This window comes from Marmota monax, unplaced genomic scaffold (genome assembly GCF_021218885.2).
Source record: "Marmota monax isolate L192 unplaced genomic scaffold, Marmota_monax_Labrador192_F-V1.1 WCK01_AAM20220418_F8-fsc00126, whole genome shotgun sequence".
Lineage (NCBI taxonomy): Eukaryota > Metazoa > Chordata > Mammalia > Rodentia > Sciuridae > Marmota > Marmota monax.
Genome location: NW_026695245.1, coordinates 4310608 through 4328072, shown reverse-complemented (window position 1 = coordinate 4328072; position 17465 = coordinate 4310608). Strand labels below are relative to the sequence as shown.

Genomic DNA, 17465 nt, shown 5'->3' with positions numbered 1-17465 from the left:
ACTTTCCAGGCTCCCTTAGAATACATCTTGGATCTTTCTTCTTATGTGGCTGGAAACTTGGGGAGCCACTTCACAAGAGTCCAGTTGTCCTGAAGGAACTGGCCCCTTGGGCTGTCTTCACTTCTCCCGTGGAGAATCATCAGGCTCCATATGGTCCAGCTGTGGGCCAGTTTTTTTCAAAAGTGTTAGGAAATTCTGTCTTTTTTTATTTCCCAGATGCCTCTTTTGGCCGTTTTATGAGCTCGTTCAAAATATTCTTCAAAAGGACTTACAAGGTGCCATCCATATGGAGATCATATTGGTTAGATTCTGTCCATTAGAATTTGTGGTGTTAATTTGGTGCTAATTATTTCAGGGTCTTGGGGGCACTGAGTATTTTGGTTTCTTCAGTCATTCAACAGTCCTTTGTTGTGGACCTGATGTAAATTACAACCCTGGGCCTAGGGGACCCTGAGTTCTTGGGAAAGCTAGATTAGAAAATGTACCCTGCAGCAGAGGGGATATGCCCAGGGGGCCAGGGGACTGTGGGGGAGGGGGTCCTGTATGTAGGAGAGGAGAATGGAAGGGGCATTCCAAGCCAGGGCTTTCTGGAGTCCATAGGTGTTCCTTTGGGGACTTCAGCAGGTGGCACTGCTTCATTGGAGGAAAGGGGGCTTATTTTCGGAGGCATGATGCATGATTGGCACTGAAGGAGATTGGAACCTGCAGACATTTGAGCCCTTGGACCATTCCCATGCTTAAGAGCAATGGGCAGATTCTTGTGTGAGCCCCATGGAGCTGAGCTCACAGCTCCCGGGTGACACCAGCAGTTGTGTCAGGACTGGACAGTGGAGCTCCTGGGACTCCCTCCGTTCCTTTCACACAGGAGGCTACTTGGGGCAACCCCAACCCTGGAGTTTGGAATTGATGATAATTTTCCCTCTCAGAGTGAAGGAAAAGAGGTATGAAATTTGCACACTCGTGTCCACAACAGAATTAGGTCCCTTAACTAAAAAGGTGGAAACAACCCAAGTGTCCACTGAGGAATGAACAGATAATGAGGTCTACACATGGCCGTGGAATATCTTTCAGCCTTAAAAAGGAAAGAGATCCGGACACAAGCTACAACATGTATGTACCTGGACATTACCTAAGAGAAATGAGCCAGTCACAGGCGGTCAGATATTATGTGATTCCATTCATATGAGATGCCTCCATGGGTCAGAGTCACAGAGATAGGGAGTATAAGGGGGGTTGCCAGGGCCTTAGGGTGGGGCAATAGCAAGTGAGTGTTCTCTGGGTGCAGAGTTTGGGATCATGAAAAATTCCAGAAGATGAAAGATGGTGGTATTGGCTGCATAACAATGTACATGTACTCAGTGCCCCTAAATAGCATTCTTAAACGTGGCAAATTTTATGAAATATATGTTTTACCATAATAAATTTGGACTTGGAGCAAAGATTTCCCCAGGCAGGACTGACGTGGAAGCTAGAAGACAATCCCCTGGGCCTGTTCCTGTCTCGGGAGACACCCTGTCCTGTTCATCTCTCTCCCTGATCTGTGTGTGCCCTTATGTACTAATGTTTCCCTGGCAGAATTCTTTTCCATATCCCTGGTCATTATCTCCACTAGACCCCGGTCACCTAAGACCTGATCTGTTAAATAAAACCCATTAAACATGGGATCTCAGACCTCTTAAGCAGCTGCCTCTCTGCCAGAAAAGCAAAGTTATTTCTAATGTCAGTGGCGCCTTGGAATTCCAAGAGCAAAGCCTCCTCCAGCCCAATTCGAGGTTCCAAGGTTTATTTTTTAAAACCCAGATCATCCCTCCTCTGCTGGATAAAGCTTTTCTTTTTTTCCTCTGGCATAATAACTTTCATTTGAAAATAAACTTTGCAGTTGTTCGAAGCTAAAAGAGCTTTTTTCCAAACATGACAGAAACAGAAAGAGCATCACTTCTATTGAACGTTCCAGAGAATTCATCAGAATTTAGAAAGAACTTGGAGACAGGTGCCCTGTCACAGGGAAAAGTACTGAGAGAGTTTGAAGGGGTGTGTGACCTGTAGAGGCCCCGGGCTCCTTTGAAAACCAAATGTTTGAGGAGATAGAACTGCTAATCATCCTGATTTTGATCATTGCACATTGTAATCATGTGTCAAGTTATTACACTATGCCCCATAAATATGTACAAGGTTTATGCATTAATTTGAAAAAGAAGAAACCTCATGGTTCACTCTCATTGGAGCCAGCTCCTCTCTGAGGTCAGAGGCAGTCACAGGGTAGGTGGCTCATATGTGGACAGCCTGCGGGCTGATAGTTGAGAGCCAGCAATAGAGGGGGCAACCAGTCCCTGTGGGAGGGTGGAATGGCCAAGTAGCCCTCTGCCCCTGCCAGTTCCCTTCACTCTGGAAGACAGCCCCTGTTTCTTCCTCCATGCAGAGACCTACATCTGAAGATTGAGATATGAGAATGTACTCCTCTAAGAGTAGGGTCGCGGACTTAGCCTCATCTGCCATCTCTTGGCTCTGAGGTCCTGGGCAAGTTATATGCCATATTGGAACTTCAGTTTCTCTATCTGGAAAATGGAGAACGGTACCCATGTTGCAGTTGCTGTGAGAATCAAATACGAAGATGTCTGGACAGTTCTTAGCTGAGTACTTGGTAAAAATTGTTCCCCAGAGGGGTTATAACATATAGCTAGAGTCTGCCTTAAGAGCATTCATGAGGTGTGAAGGACATCTGACCACACACAGAATGATGTCCCCCTCTGCACTTGCCCTCTGGCTGATGGAGGGCTGGGTTGCTTTTGAGCTTTACCTGTTCCTGGGTTCTGAGACCACACATCCCAGGTGCCCGGCAGCACATGGATGGGCATTGGGTTCATTTAATGCCCCTTATGCTTTTTATTGCTTAAATAGCAGAAGCCAGATTGGGGTTTTATGGACCCAGGAAAATGGGCTTTTGATGATTACAAGGCATTAAATGTGAGAATCAGTTTCATAGGCACAGATCGGCATAGAAGGAGCTTTGCATGTCCTGACATTGGACAAGTTCAGCTTCAAAGGGCATTGTGAAAGTACAGACCTAGCAGAGAGCCAGGAGCAAGTGGATGGGCTGCCCCACTTTGTAGAGAAAAGGTTAAGAGTGCCTTTTCCCATGCATTGGCTCCTTCCCTTATAGATAAGATGATTGGGTGGGGAGGGTGGGGCTAGTGTACATGCGACCTCTGTAACTGGTCTCCTTGCCCAGGTTAGTGACCTCCAGGGCTTGTCCTGGTGCCAACACCCAGGAAGACTTCTCTGATTTGTTCCTCTATGTCCCTAACTGGAGCTAGGCTGGCTCTTCCCTCCTTGTTACCATCATTGGGTGTACTCTCCATTTTTATAATGAGCTCTGTGTTTGCCCACTAGATTGTCCTTGAAGGCGCCTATGCTGTTGTCATTCTTGATTCCCCAGCACCGTGTAGTGGGTGCTTAATCAGTGAAGGGTGGGTAACTGGATGCATGGATGAACCACAGTTTAAGTTCGGATGGTTTTGATCCCAGGATGGTAGAAGGTAAAGAGGGGCTCATGTGCCCTGAACCATTCCACTGTGCATGCTATATCCATGCCTCAGTTTCTTGGTGAAATTATATAAACTGTTGCCTGCCCCATCCCCCTTTTCTGCTTGCTAGTCAAAGTAGTCTTTGTCCTTGTCATCTTTACAGAGCTACCCATTTTTCACAGGTTGGCCTCATTTCTACTTTGGTGTTGCTTTGGCATCTCTCAGCATAGTTCAGACACTACCTAGAATGGGCACCAAGTCTTAGAGTTCTTGATCCTTCTTTGTATCCCTAGCACATCTGAATGTTAGTGTGTTCGTCACAATGATAGTGATGCCATAGCAACTTGCTTAGGTTACACAGTCAGTGTAACCTTCCTGACCTATTGCCACCCTGTGGTTATCATCCTTTGCCCTACAGAAGTGTTTTCAAATTTTTTCTTGGGATCATTTGGTCTGTTTTACAAGAGAAGGGGAAATGGACAGGTGGGCACACACTTTTAATCTGATTTTACAAGGTTCACATAGAGCCCCTTTGAGGTACAGGGACCCCCGTTCAAACATCTTGCCCTGAAGAATGACATCTTTAAACACCCTTAGGAAAATAAATGGTAGTTGATTGCATTTATTTTAACCTGTTGCTTTCTGAGAACAGAATATCCCACATCCTTCTTAGTTGTTAAGAATATGTTGTTTTCCACAATAACTGTGAGATGCCACACCAAAGCCCTGGCATAAAGGGTGCCAACCTTTCAGACCTTTAAGATTGGCTTTTGAATCCAATAAGCGGAGGAATCCACATTACATCTAAGTGACTATTCATGTGGCTTTAGGCACAGCTCTCTTGCTGCAGCTTCACTTTGGAAACCTGGTAATTAGAACTGTGGTTGCTAATTATATATACAGTAAGGCAGATGCACTAATAATATATCTTCAAAAGGCTCTGAGCGAGCTGTTAAAAAATTAAACTACTCTGCAGACACAGCGGCCTGGTTGGTGTATTGTCTTTCCTCCTGGATGACCAAAGGTGCTTGTGGGTTGCTCTTCTGAAAACCAGAGTGGCCTTTAGAGAGGTGATTGGCAAGGAAGTCTTCCACCAGGGGCCAGGGATATGGGAGGGAGTAGCCCCTGAAGTCTCAAGGACACAGAGGGAAGGAGATGGACTCCCCAGGAGATGCTGGGTGCTATACTTGAGGCAAAATGGACGAATTGTTTATAGGGAAAGGAGCTCAGGGCAGCTGGTGGGAGATGCCACAAAATCTGCAAGTTGAGAGCTTCCTGTGAGGCTTTGTCCATGTCTGTTGCCTTCCCTTCTAACCTGGTGCCCACTGCTGAGGGCTTGGCAAACCCAGAGGAGCTGTTTAACCCACATTCAGAGGGAAGTGAGATTGACTCTGAAATGAGATCACCTGGTCCCTAATCCTTGTTCTCCCATCACCCAGTTCTGACCTGGGTAAGCCATTCACTCTTGCAGAAATTAGTGCATATCTGTGGTTTTCAAGATGTGTCATCTGGAGCCCTGAGGATCTCAGCAAGGACTTTAGGAATTCCATGGTTTCACTATATATTTTTTTTCCAATATATATATTTCTTTTTCTCTCATTTTTTTGGTAACAGGGATTGAACCCAGGAGTGCTTAACCACTAAGCCACATCCCCAGCTCTTTTAATATTTTTGAGACAGGGTTTCACTAAGTTGCTGAGGCTGGCTTAGAACTTGCGATCCTCCTGCCTCAGTATCTCCAGCAGGCATGACCCACCACGCCCAGCTTCCAATATATATTTTGCTATGTACTAGATTTTATGTGTCATATATAAATATTGTAACAGCTTTATTGAGATACAATTCACATGCAATCTGTTTAAAGTGCTTTTTAGTATATTCACAAAGTTGTACAACTGCCATGGCTATCTAATTTTATTTTTTATGGTACTGGGGATTGGACCCAGGGCCTCACACATGCCAGGCAAGCCCTCCCCCTGTATAATTTTAGAACATTTTTATCACCCTAAAAAGAAACCCTGTGGTCATTAGCCATCCTTCCCCACTCCCTGTCTGCCCATCCCCCACCCTCAGCACTCACCTGCTTCCTGTCTGTGGACGTGGCTCTCCTATGACTGGCTGTTTTAGCTCAGCATGGTGTTTTCAAGGTTCATGCTGTAGCATGTATCAATGCTTTACTGCTCTTTATGGCTGAATGATATTGCATTTTCTTCATCCATTCATCTGTTGGTGGACATTTGGGTTTTTGCCTTTTGGCTGTTATGATTAACTGCTGCTGTGTAAATTTTTCACATGACCGTATGCTTGTGTTTCTCTTGGATTATATCTAAGAGTGGAGTTGTTGGTCTTACGAGGTAACTAGCATTTTGGGGATATAATTTATATGTGCATATGTATTATATATAAAATGGGTGTATAGAAAGTTTTTGAAACTGCAATAAAATATACAGTAACACGTATGTAGTTGTCAGTGTTCTGTTGCAAAGTTGAACACACCAGTGACCTATGCAGTAATTACCTAATTAGCTATGTACTGATTAACTCATGTTGCCAGAGTAAGTAGATTTTGTGCAGTTAAGCTTCACTGGCCACATCTATTAAATTGAATTGGGTCCTGAGATGTTTAAAAATGGTTACCATAGATACCTGCTTATCTCCGTCCAGGGGGATTATATCCCTACCGTACAACCAGGGCCAAAAGAAACACGTTAGATGCTGAGATTGACCCCAGACTAGAAATGCTGTCCATACGTTCTGGTTTCATATTCGTTTATACATCAGAATAGTTTCACTGCTCTAACAGTGATGGAGTTAAAAGTAGATGTTTTACACTTAAATTTATACAAGTTGGAATTGTTCTCATTTGTTTTGTATTTGGAGAGTTGGTGAAAGGTTTAGTTTGGGGGGAAAAAAGCATTTGGCTGCATAAAACAAGTTTGGGCATCAGCGTTATAGATAATCTCTAAGTCCTGGCTTTGGTTTCTGCCTCATTCCTGATGTGGCCTGAGCTGCTTTTGGGTTCATGAGGATCCTCAAAAGAGAAATATTAATCTGACTCCCTGGGACTGTTAAGCTCTCTCCTTGCCCATCCTAGACCAATAAGTATCCAGTCTGCAAGTATTTTACATATGAATATTTCCAAATGTGGTAAATATACCAGATACAGGAATTCAGAAGATGTCAGGGCTGGCTTCACAGAGCAGGTGGCCTAGTTCACTGTGTCTTGGGATGAAGGGAGGATTCTACCTATTCTGTGTTGTGTTTATTTTTTTCCTTTCTGGTACTGGGGGCTGAACTTAGAGGCAGTCTACCACTGAGCTACATTCCCAGCCCTTTTTATTTTGGGAGACAAGGGTCTTGCCAATTTGCTGGCCTTGAGGCTGGCCTTGAACTTGTGATCCTCCTGCCTCGGTCTCTTGAGTAACTGGGATTACAGGTGTTTGGCACCATGCCCAGCTCTGTGTTTTCTTTTGAAGTAGGATTTGGTCACCATGGGGCATCTCATATCCCTGAAATCTCTTATTAGCCTCTCATTTAGCCCTCCTCAGTTTTTTATAAAGGGAATGAATAGGGTGGCCAAAGAGAAATAGCCACTTTTAAAAAGGCTTCCAGAAACGAATCAGATAATCCAGTCCCCTTGGTAGGAAATTGGGAAAGACAAGAAAAAGGTCTCCGTCTTTGTTTTCGTAAACTGCTGATCAGCATGGGCCACAGTTAATCTGAAAGACTCCTAGAAAATAAAGATTTATGAAACCCCATCAATCTCGAATTTGCTATAAATAATTGCTTGCTGCTCCTGAGCTGTCAAAATCCATTTCTGTTAAAGGCCCTTCAGAACAGAGAAAGGTCAGGCTGGAAACCAAGGGAGAGACTCAGGGGAACATTTAATGCTAGTGTCCTTACCAGGAGGGCACCACATAAAGGTCCCTAAATACCAGCTTGGCTGTAACCAGCTCAGCCTGACCCCCTGCTGGTTCTAATTAAATTAGCTCCCATGGACCAGGGAGGAAGGGAGAGGTGTTTACCTCCATACAAACTTGGGCTTTCTCGCCTCTCTCTCCAGTCTTTGTGCAGCAAACTCCATAGAGCTGGGTCCAGAGGACCCTCATTTCACTTTCTAATGAAAGATGAATGTGTATCTGACCTAGAAAATCCTCAGCATATAAAGGTATTCTTCTAAAACACCAATAATTCATCCAGTGACTGGGAAAGAAAGAAGGATAATATTCCCAAGACTCAGGCCATTGCCAGACTTGGGGTGTTTAAGAGAAGGCTCCATCCTGAATAGAGAGGAGGGTGCAGGATAAAACCAGCCCCCACCCCCACCTTCTTGCAAATGCTGGAGATGCATGAGGGCTGAGTTCCATCAGACAGTGGACGCTGGTGCTTATGAGGGTGGGTCGCCTCTAGCCCCTGTTTGCTGCGCCTCCCCCACCCCCATGAGCCTTGCCAATGTCCCTGGACCTCCTTTGTTCTGACCTCAGGCAGAATTGGTCGTGTGTGAGCACATGTTTGTACCATCATGATGCAAAACCAGCTCTGCCTGTCTGTGCACGTGTCCAGTGTGTCCACTTGGCCTTCAGGGTCTCTGATTCCTTCTAGAGCTAATGTAGCTATCTGGCTGGCAGCCTGTCTGTCCCTGGCTCCTTCCCTGGGCCTGGACTTGGCTTCCAGGCATTCCTCCTAGGCCTCACACAAACGTTTGTCCCATCCTGTTCCACTCTGGGAAGCCTGTTTTGACTACACCTGTGGAACCTCCCTCCACACTCAGGGGGCCTCCTGCCGGTTAAAATAAATCTTGTCTCTCCTTTGAGCTCACACATGTCCTCCCCTGCCTCCTCTACACTTGGTTTTCCTGGCCTTTAACACCCAGCCCATGGACCAGGTTCCCAGTCACCCTTCCTTCCTGGCTCAAGGAATCCCTTTTATAGAGAACACCTGAAGCGGGGCGTGGTGGCGTGTTCCTGTAATCCCAGCTGCTGGGGAGGCTGAGGCAGGAGGATGGTGAGTTCAAAGCCAGTCTCAGCAACAGCGAGGTGCTAAGCAACTCAGTGAGACCCTGTCTCTAAATAAAATACAAAATAGGGCTGGGGATGTGGCTCAGTGGTTAAATGTCCCTGAGTTCAAGCCCCGGTACAGGGGGAGGGGGGGTGGAATCTGAAGCAGATTTCGTGAATCCTGATGCTCATTCAGAACATCTGTGAATTGGCCCCAAGCTCCTTGGACTTGTATTAGGGTGATGGTGCGGGGGGGCCTTCCCCTTTTATGGTGAAACTACTCTTTTTGAGTGTTTTTCCTTGCTGGTGTGGCTCTCACCTCCCATTTCCACCCTCTAAAGGGGAATCTAGTGTGTTCTGTAGCAGGATCAGTGCCCTTCACTTATCAGCCCCACAAAACCTTTCTGTATTTTAACTTAAAAACCCCTGAAACCCCTGTGCGGCCTTCTCCTGGTTTCTCTTCTGGGTACATTTGATCAGTGTGCACCCCCTGGCTCCAGGATAGGGCCTCTCCCTCCAGGATGAGGTGACTGTGATTTGTCATCCAGCCAGTGGCCCTGGACTGGCATCTGTATTTCCTGATACCCAAAGATGTCCCAGGAGACTGGGCAGTGTCTTTGGAGTGGCCACATGTGTCATATCTATGCTTGTTTCCTGACCTGTCTCCCCAGCCTCCTTATCTGAGGGGTTTGAATTTGTTCCCAGAGGGAAACGATCATTGTGGATCTTCCACTGACCTGATGGAAAGGGGCTATTGGCTCTTATCAGATCAGCAGGGTGGCAGTGGACCAGGTGGACTGTGGCTCTGGGGGATGAACACCTGGCTTGTTAGGAAATCTGGCTGGATGACTGCTCCTGATCTTAACAGCCTGACAGGCCGAGGTGACCTTACACTTGGTTTTCCAGGATTTGGCAGTTCTGAAGAGAACCTTGAAACCCAAGCAAACCAAGCGCCGTTTTGTATTCTCTGTAAACTTGTAGAGAGTCTCTTCTTGACCTTCGGATAACAATGTAGAAACAGATCTTATTTCAACGAGCCAATTGACAGCTCTTGGTGTATTGACTTTAATTGGCTTTTGCCTGACTTATCAACAGGAGACTTTAAAATAGGAGTCAGATTTAAAATCAGTTTTGTAGCTTTTTTGTCTATTTAAAAACAAAATCCTGGCCAGGTACAGTGGCACACACCTGCCGTCTCAGCGACTCTAGAGCCTGAGGCAGTTAAGTTGCCCACCCTGGACAATTTAAGGAGCCTTATCTCAAAATAAAAAGGCCTGGGGATATAGCTCAGGGGTAGAGCACCCCTGGGTTCAATTCCCCAATGCTGTAAAACAAGACAAAATCCTAACCATTCTTCCTTTTCTTAAAGATGATTTTATTATGAGAAAGACTCCGTGAGCCCCTGGGGATGTTGAGTTCTTCCTCTGAATTCGTTCCAGCTGTGTGCCTTTTGCTCCAGCACCCTGACTGGGTTCACCCATCCTGGTGACCTGGCTTAGTCAGTGTGCCAGTATTCTGTCAGATTCCACAGCTCTTCTTTGTGACTTCTTCCTGCAGCATATTGCCAGATAAACAAGTAGAGGGCCACGTTCAAGTTCATCAGCACCTTTGCAGCTGGACAAAAGCGTAGGTCTGTGGAAACAAGACTAAGTTCTTATCTGCCGAACACATCCTCAGACTGAAGTGATGGCCATTTTGCTTTGTGGGGCTGGGGCTCAGTGGTAGCACACTTGCCTGGCATGTATGAGGCACTGGGTTGTATTCTCAGTACCACATATAAATAAATAAAAGTCTGCCAACAACTAACTAAATAAATAAATAAATAAAATAAAAATAAATAACTAAACTAACTAACAACTAACTAAATAAATAAATGAAAATCCATGTCTATCAGGTAGTGACAGCTGACTTTGCCGTGAACCTGAGGCCCTGGGCCGCAGAGGTTTGCTCCTCCAGTGAGCAGTCTGACTTGAATTCTGCTGAAGGATCATCTGGAATCTTGGCTTTAAAGTTTGCCCGTGCACAAACAATGTTACCTGAACTTACCTGTTGCCCACAGAGCGAAGAGTGTGCTGTGGCCCTTGGCGGCTTAAAATTTAGAGAAGTGAAGGAGGTAACTGGGAGAAGTCATCTTGCTTTAAGGAAAGCCTAGTATCTGAAAACCAGCATTTCACAAAAGATACGTAAATGACAGTCTAGGTCTTGGGTTGACACATAGTTCTGCACTTTAGGGCTCCTTTAAGCAGTAGGCTTCTGTAGTAGAATCCATGACAAGTGACAGATTTATGTCATGTGTTAGGACCACCTTTTCTGCATGAACAAAATACTATTTCCAGAGCAGGAGAATGTGTCTGTGCAAGATCCAGGGGGTGGAACCTTACACCCAGAAAGTATGGGACCTTAGAACACTTGACAGAGGGATTATCCAGCTGTCAGAAATGGCCAGTTCTACTTTTGAGGCTGGTGAGCCCCCAAGCCTTGTCTTGCTAGGTCCTGACTGAGCACCTTGAAGCTTTCAGTCATAAAAGGAGACGGAGATGTACCCTCCCTGAGTCTCTAAGGTGGACATGGAACTCCTCACTGCCCGGCCCCACTCTTTCCCCATAACCTCGCTGTGCCAAGGCGTTGGGGACCTTCCTGAGGATGAGCTCTGGGTTCTGCTGGCCACACTGAGAACTCACACATGAAATGGGGTGTCTGCTAATAATCGTGCCCAGAAGAGCCTAGAGTAGAAGACCGGGTACTGTTCTGAGAAAAGTCTTGGAACACCCGCCTGCCTGATGAAGGGTTTCTTTAGTTTATTCAGCTGCCCTTCTGTTTGCAAAGCCTGCTCCCTTCCTAGGGAGACCCAGGAGGGGAAGGCACAGGCCTGCCCCGGGCAGCCGACTGTCTAGCCTGGTTCCCTCTGGTTAAAGGAAGGTTGGTCAGTGGGCAGGTGAGTCCGTTGAAGCTTGTGAGTGTCTCGAGACTCCACTAAAACTTTATTTTTATGATTGGGGTTTTTTCCCTGTCATTACAACGGTCTGAACAGATGTGAAGTCATCGTGACCTCAGCCTGCCTGTCACCTGTGTGATGGAGGTCTCTGTGTTGGCGGCTCTTCCCCACCTGTGAAGAGACACCTTGCCCTCTAGTGGCCCAGCTCGCAGCCAGGCAGGGAGTTCCTATGCTGGGAAGACAAGGACCACGTGGAAATGGCCTTTCCATGAGCGGAGGATGACTGGCCCTGGGATCCCTAAGGTCCCTTCCTGTCTCTCAGCTGATGTTTCACTCCCTGGGAAACAGAGCTAGGTCTTTGCTCATTTGATTCTTGACATATGTAACACATACATTCCATACTCGATCCACCTGCTTGTACCTGAAAACCATCCTGGTCTTTCCATAACCTCAGTCCTTTAGACTCAACAGCCCCCATTCCTTTGCTCACTGACCCTTCCAAGACCTTCATTCAAAGAATAGAGCCATGCCCACCCTTGACTTGGGCAGGATGATGGGGAAGACCTTTCTTCATCCTTATTAAAATCCCCTGGGGCTTTAAAAAAAAATCAAACCTTCACCCAGCCACAGCCAGACAAGTTCGTTAGACTCTGGAAGTGGCCCAGGTGCCAGTGATTTTTAACCTTCCCTGGGCATTTGGTTGTACAGCCAGGCTCCAGAGCATTGGTGGAAACTAACCTCCCTGGTTTAAGGTGAGGAAACAGACCAAAGCCAGGGGTCACCTTCTAGCACATCACAGGCTGGTGCTAATTCTCTGGCCAATGCCCGTTTCCTTTGTCTTCAAGTTGACCAGCTTGCTCCACTGGACCTGAGGAGGACCTTGTAACATCCTCATTGGTCAGCAGGGATAAGAGTGAGCCCCAGCCAGGTGCTGTGGCACATGCCTGTAATCCCAGCGGCTCAGGAGACTAGAGGCTGAGGTAGGAGGATTGTGAGTTCAAAGTCAGCTTCAGCAACTTAGCAAGGCGCTAAGCAACTCAGTGAAACTGTGTCTCTAAATAAAATATAAAAAAGGGCTGGGGATGGGGCTCAGTGGTTAAGCACCCCTGGGTTTAGTCCTTGGTACCAAAAAAAAAAAAGCCCCATTCCTCTTGATGCCCAGCCCTCTCTCTGAGGTACTGTGCTTACCAGGCTAAGGAGAGATGGACCTTCTTCTGAAATGGCTGACAAAGTCACCACACATAACTTTTAATTTGGCCTGCTCCTAAACCCCTCAGAGCTGCTGCTGACCAGGACAATGACAGAGAAATCACTAGGAGGCCTTTCAGGACCCTCAGGTCCTGGGGCCCCTTCCCCTTGGGTGGTTACTTTGTATGTCTGGCCACTATTCCTGCCCTGGAAATGGAGCCAATGACCCTTCTGTGATAAAAAGACACTTTGGAAATGCTGGCCCAGGTTCTGCCTCTCCTACTCCTCTGCACCCCAGTTTCATAGTCTTATCAGATGGGGTTTTTTCCCCATTTTTCTTCCACAGCCACCTCTCCTTAAGCTCTTGGTGTGAGATTATTATAACAGGACCACTTTGCCCAGCACTGGGTCCCTGGAGCATATAGTGACTTCCCCATCCCCAGGATGAACCATTAGTGCTTAATGATGAGTGCTGCATTAATTTGGTCCACGTAGGTGTGTTCAGATGTCCATGTTGTCTTGGATTATGACTCACTCGGGCACAATTGCGCACTGAGTTGTTCTAAAACAATTGTTCTAAAACAATTCTGGGTGTCTTGGGAGGCTGATAAATGTAAGCATTATGTGTGGGAGCCAGATGGGCGTCTTAGCATGGAAGGTCCCAACTTGTAATAGACCACATGAGGAACCCCAAGTGGACGTCAGTCTGGAGACTAGACAGAAGTGCTTCCATTTGATGATGTCAGCGCCTAATGCTTTTGCTTTGAGCCCTGCCAGTCTCTTACTGGATGCCTGTTTGGTTAACAAGGTGGCCTGGTATTTTGGATCATGGCTAGGTATTCTTTATTAGTCATTAAATTATGCAGAGACCTCTGCTTATTAACTATGCCTTATGATAAGGAGATGATATGGTGATGCGTTTAGCCCATGGGGGCAAATTGTAGGGTGAAAAGTGACTGGTTAAGGTTGGCTGCCTGCCCTTAGCCACCCCATCCATTGTGGGCTCCCTAAGGACAGAAAGGGAGGTGGAAGACATTACTGGATATCCTGGAAGGATCTAGCAAGGTGGTAATGAGCACTATTGAGGTACCAGTCCAAAGGCCTGCCCTTGTGGCAATGCACAGGTCATCGTAGGAAGGGCAGGTATCACATGCCACATGACAGTGTCTTTGTAATGACTGTGGTGGTCCTTATTGAGCTCTAGCTCCATCTCAAAGGATATAGCCTGAGTGGCTTATATTAATATAGATTAATTTTCTCATAGTTCAAGAGGCTGGAAGTCTGGGATCCGGGTGCCAGGGTAGTGTGGGGCTAGTGTGAGGGCCTCTTCTAGGTAACAGACAACTGGCTTCTTGTGTTTTCACTCCTCCTTGGGAGCTGAGAGCTCTCTGGGATCCCATTTATAGAGACATTAATTCCACACATCTAATCTAATTACTTCTTTTTAAAAATATTGGACACAATACCTTTATTTTATTATTTTTATGTGGTGCTGGGGATCGAACTCGCGGCATCTCGCATGCTAGGCAAGCACCCTACCACTGAGCCACAACCCCAGCCCCTCTATTACTTCTTACAGACCCCACTTCTAATACTATCACATTGGATGCTAGGATTTCAACATGAGTTTTAGGAAGGGAGGGTATGTTTAGTCTGTAGCAACGCGTGTGTGAATCTATACATGTTCAACTCATGAGGACAATATTAGTACTTTTCTTCGAAAAATGTTCTTACTGGACATAGTGGTGCATGCCTGAAAACCCAGCTACTCGGGAGGCTGAGGCAGGAGGATTGCAAGTCTAAGGCTAGTCTGGGCAACTTAGAGAGACCCTGTCTCAAAATGAGGGACAAAAGGCAGCTCAGTGTTAGAGCACATACCTAGCATGTGCAAAGCCCCAAGTTCAGTTTCCAGTACTACCAAAAAAAAAAGTACTTATTAGTCTTTCTATACAGTTATAAGAATATATCTATTCTAATTTGATTATTTTCCAGATAAACAATTTTCTTTTCCAGTGTGAGAAGAGCTTGCTGGTAGGGTTACTGTGAAAGGACTTGTTTTTCTAGGGTGAATACGTGCTCTGAATGGTGGACAGGGCCCCAGTCTGCGTGTCCCCTGTGTGGGATTGGGCTGGAGGGCTTTCCTGGCTGCCCCTCACAGGAGGCAGCCCCAGAGGGTGGTGGGGTTGAGAGATTCAGATGGAGTTCTCGGTGGTCCTTCAGATTCCCACTTGAATGTGAGCCCCTCAAGGGCAGGAGCCAAGCCAGGGCAGCTCTGGGTCACAGCAGGCGAGGTGCACCAGGTTCTGGTTGAGCAGGTGGGCAGCCGGGTGGTCATGGCTCCATGGGGAAGATGAACTTTGCTGGGGCCTGGGTTGTGTCTCCCACCCAGCAGCTGACTGCAGACCCTCCAGAGGACCTGCTCTGGGTGGATGAAGGAGGGCAGTCCTCAACTTCAGGGTCCCTGTAGCCACCTGGTGGCACATTCGGTTGACTATTTACTGGTAACCTGAAAAAGGTGCTCTACAAAGGAAAGCTCAAAGTTTGTGAATTTGTTGAGATTTCCAGCACATGAAGCTATATTTGTTTCTGCCTACAGAAGTTACGTTATCTCCAAGGTGATTTAGGTGTGCATACTTGGGTCAATGTTTCACTTTTAATTTCAAAATATTCAGTGTTCTCCAGAGGTAGAGTAAATATCATTGAAACCATTAACTCTCTCATTGTTGAGGAGGCACACATAATAGGAGCTTTCCCAGAGCATCCTGTGGTAGACAAGCATGGTTATACATTAAAGTGTGGCAGGAGCACGTGACTCTACTTGCTACTTTCTGGAACTGGAGGGAAGGGTCAAAGCTAGGACAGTCTTCCTGATCCTAGTCAGCTGAACTGGGATGCAGGTCAGGGTGCACCCGATATTCATTTAGAATTTCTGAATGTCAAGGACTTTGCATGTATTTGATTTTTACTCTCATTTTCCCATTTTATAGATGAGGAAACTGAGGCTGGAGCAGCTTTCTAAGGTCCCCAAACTTTAGTACCCAGGAATGACCATTGGTGGAGTTATGTAGACCTGTGGATGGGACTTGTGGGGACGGAGGGTGCCTGCAGCTGAGAGCCACAGTGGCAGGAGCATGATGACCCATTCCCAGCTTGGGACTGCATACCAGCTAAACCCAGCACCTGGTCAGCCCGGGGGCTCCCTTGCCTGCTTTCTCCAGGATTAACTGAGATTTCAGAGAGGCTGTGCTTGAACTGAAAATGCAGGTGCTTCAGAGCCACAGCTCTAGGATGCTATCACAGGGGTCTTGGAGAGCTGAGCCCCCCACAGTTACAGGGCTGCACTGGGAAATCCTGCTTACTGAGGAATGCACTGACCCTTCCCCTGGGTTCCCTCCCTCATTTCCAGGTAAGACCAGTGTCTCCCCTGCAGCTCTGGTTAACTGGGGGAAACTGGGGCAGTATTGTAGAAATGGAAAGTCAGTGTTAGTTAATTATAAAGTGAAACTGGGGACCCTGCAGAAGGTCCAGGGTGTTACAGGGACAATGCCAGTGATGTTGGGAACTGTTTGGTGCTCACATATTGATGGATGAGGATCTGAGGAAATCAGACCCATGTATAGCTAGAGAAAAGGAAGAGGAGTGTGTGTGAGGAGCAGTTCAAAAAGGATTTGAATATCAAAAGATTAAGAAGGACTCTTGGAAAATTGATGTAGCCCTTGAAGAGTTTGCAAAAATGACCTTTCTGATTATCTTACCAAAAGTAAAACATGAAGCAAAAGGTTTTGAGGGTAGTTGTTCAGAAGAAGTTTACACAGAAGCCCCAAAGTGTTTCATTCTTTGTTCTTCAGAACAATCTAGAACATAGTTATGATTGCATGCTCTTAACCTAAAAGTTGTCAAACATAATAGAAAGTTAACTTTTAATTTTAGTCCTATTTTCTTTTTAAAGGCTTGACCTGGTCAAGCCTTGCGATCCACTCCCCTCCACCCCCCAGGCAGATCATTTTCTATAAAATGAGTGGTCCTTGTTCAAATGGATTTATTTAAAGTTACCACCAGCCTGCCCTGCTCCTGTACTAGATATTCTTAGTTAACTAGGACCTGTTCTTATTTCAGCCTGGCAAAAGAAACTAGACTAAGGAGGTTTTAGCAGGTGGTATGTGATTCTTTAGCAGCCCAGAAAAGTTATTGTCACACATAATCATGCTGAATATTCATTCTTACTGGTCTCTGAGAAATTCCTTTAAAAGAATTTCTTCTTTGCTTCTGGTTGTTTTTGAATTCAAGGCCTTGCATAGACAGCAACTTTTTAAATTGTTTTCTAATGATTTTGAGATTTTATTTAGTCTGGTTTGAAAATTGATTTATCCATTCTCCAGTTCAGTTCACTGATACTTCATACTTAACAGTATTATCTAATGTTTTAGAAAACCTTCACACAGTGCTCAAGTTATACTACATGTAACAAGAGATACCTTGTCTTTTAGGGAAAAGCGTAGCCTAAAAAGATACATCACTTTCTTAGTCACCACAAAGAGGGCCCGATCCCGAGGGGGAATGTTCAGGATGCAGCAAGACAAGGTGGAGGTGGAGGTCCCCATGCAGGGTAAGAGCAGGGCAGCCTCTTACAGACAGCTTTTGTCGAATCTTTTTTTTTTTTTTTTTAACGGGCTTTATTTTTAATTTTTTGGTACAGGGGACTAAACTCAGCGGCACTCAGCCACTGAACCACATTCCCAGCCCTATTTTGTATTTTATTTAGAGACAGGTGCCGCAGTCCAGCTGCAGCAAAATAACCGGGGGGTGACGAACAACTTGTGT

At 46.1% G+C, this 17465-nt stretch overlaps 1 protein-coding gene across 2 annotated transcripts in view; it reads left to right on the top strand.

The window, feature by feature from the left end:
* The window catches only part of Cables1 (Cdk5 and Abl enzyme substrate 1), a 114389-nt gene that overhangs the window by 26548 nt on the left and 70376 nt on the right, over positions 1 to 17465 (top strand). The window lies entirely within an intron of this gene.